General features: G+C 33.0%; 1 protein-coding gene across 1 annotated transcript in view; it reads right to left on the bottom strand.

The window, feature by feature from the left end:
* The window catches only part of LOC138861617 (nephrin-like), a 90,280-nt gene that overhangs the window by 7,668 nt on the left and 80,112 nt on the right, over window positions 1-2,500 (bottom strand). The gene's annotated exons all lie outside the window — the stretch shown is intronic.

Below are 2,500 nucleotides of genomic sequence, written 5' to 3'. Positions count from 1 at the left end.
AGAGAGAGAGAGAGAGAGAGAGAGAGAGAGAGAGAGAGAGAGCGAAGAAAGAGAGAGAACGAAAGAAAAAAAGAGAGAGAGAGAGAGAGAGAAAGACAGAGAGAGAGAGAGAGAGAGAGAGAGCGAGAGAGAGAGAGAGCGAGAGAGAGAGAGAGAGAGAGAGAGAGAGAGAGAGAGAGAGAGAGATCTCGCCCGTTCGATACCCGCTGATGACGGGCACGCCGGCGGGGTCTGGGGGAGGGAGAGAGGGCGTGAGAGAGAGAGAGGAGGGTGATAGAATGGGGAACGTGTGGAGAGAGAGATGTATGAAAGCAGAGATACGTTGAGAGAGAGATAGATGAGATATGTAGATAGTGTGTGTGTGTGTGTGTGCAAGAGAGAGAGAGAGAGAGAAAGAGAGAGAGAGAGAAGAGAGAGAGAGAGAGAGAGAGAGAGAGAGAGAGAGAGAGAGAGAGAGAGAGAGAGAGAGAGAAGAGAGAGAAAGAGAGAGAAAGAAAGAGAGAGAGCTAGACAGAGATAGAGAGAGAGAGAGAGAGAGAGAGAGAGAGAGAGAGAGAGAGAGAGAGAGAGAGAGAGAAAAAGAGAGAGAGAGAGAGAGAGAGAGAGAGAGAGAGAAGAGAGAGATGGGATTAATGAAGATTAAGATGAGATTAATGAAGAGGGAAATGGGATTAATTAAGAGGATAATGGGACTGATTTTGACGAAAATGAGATAAAGAGTGAAATAAGGTTATGAAGAAAGAAATGTACATTAAATCATAAGTGAAATAGACAGTAAAAGAGAACGATTTAATAAAAAGAAAATAAATCAAAAAAGGAAATTATCACTGCAACTACTTATGTAATGAAATAACTTTAATATATTAATATTTATTCTTTATATTTTTCAAAGATGGGAGACGATAATTTTCTAAGGAAATAATGAGATGGAATGAAGAAGAAGAAGAAGAAAAGATATTGAAAAAAGAGGGGAAAGGGAGGGAAAGGAAGAAGAAGTGATTAAGAAGGAAAATGCAAAACAAGTCAAAAAGTTTTGTAGAAGAAGAGAGAGAGAGATTATAGATAAAGGCAGAGAAATAAAAACACAAAAAGGGGAAAAAATGTAAGTAAATGACAAGAAAGAAAAGAAAATGAATGAGAGACGAAGAAAATAAACGGGAAATATCTATTTTTTGTCCAAGAAAATGAAGAAGGAAAGGAAGAAAAGAGAAGACAAAGTACAAATAACAGAAGCAGCAAACAAGCACTAAACAAGAAATACATTTTCTTCAAGTAAACATTTCGGAAAAAAATAATGAAAAAAAGAAAAATGAAAAAAATACGATGATGATAATAATAATGATAATAATAATAATAACAATAATGATGATGATGATGATGATGATGATGATGATGATGATGATGATGATGATGATGATGATGATGATGATGATGATGATGATGATGATGATGATGATGATGATGATGATGATGATGATGATGATGTTGTTGTTGTTGATGATGATGATGATGATGATGATGATGAGGATGATGACGATGATTATAATAATAATAATGATAATGATAATAAAATGAAAAAATAAAAAAATACACACAAACAAGAGAGTAGAAAAGAAACACCTACATGGAAAGAAAAACAGAAAGAAAGGATTAAATAGATAAAACAGAAGAGAAAAAATAAAAAGAAAAAAGGAAAAAAAGAAAAGAAAGAAAAAGTGAGACAAGGGGTTCTTTCCTCCGTCAAAATAAGACACAAAATAACACGTGAATTCCTCAGAGCCTCAAAACAAGCAGGACACTGACGACTTCTTGCCTTGGGAAAGAGAAGAAAAAAAAGGAGAGAGAAAAAATGTAATGAAAGAGGAAGGAGAAAAAAATAGGAAACAAATAAGCCAATTAAAAGAAGAAAAAAATGATAATAGGGAAGTGAGGAAAACAAGGAGGAATTAAGTGGGAGAAAAAAAATAATAAAGAAGGATGGAAAGATGGAAAAAGGATGGAAAGAAAATATGAAATAGACTAAATGATATGAACGAAATTGAGGAATAGAAAAAAGAAACAAATATACAAAGTTAGAAAAATTAATATAGGAAAAAACAAACTTTTAAATAATAATGATGAAAATGATATTAAGGTAAGGAATCAAGATGGAATCAAAATGAAATAATGATGAGAATGTGAAAAAAAAAGATAAATCACGATAATGTAAACAAAATAATGAAAATGAATATAATCTTAATTTGATAATTATTCCTCCAAGGCAAGTGATGGTAATGATGCTGTTTTAATGTTAATGATGATGGAAATGTTAATAATCCTTGCACTGACAATGATAAACATAATGACGATGTTTATAATTATGGCAACAGTTATAGTAATGATAATAACAATAGTAGTAAAAATAATGGTATTTATGATGCCGATGGTGATAATAGTGAAAATGATAGGGATGATGATTTATTGTGAAAATTATGATGGTAATGATTTATATGGTGATGAT

The sequence above is a fragment of the Penaeus vannamei genome, chromosome 4, assembly GCF_042767895.1.
Source record: "Penaeus vannamei isolate JL-2024 chromosome 4, ASM4276789v1, whole genome shotgun sequence".
Taxonomy (NCBI): domain Eukaryota; kingdom Metazoa; phylum Arthropoda; class Malacostraca; order Decapoda; family Penaeidae; genus Penaeus; species Penaeus vannamei.
This window is presented reverse-complemented; position numbering and strand designations above follow the sequence as displayed.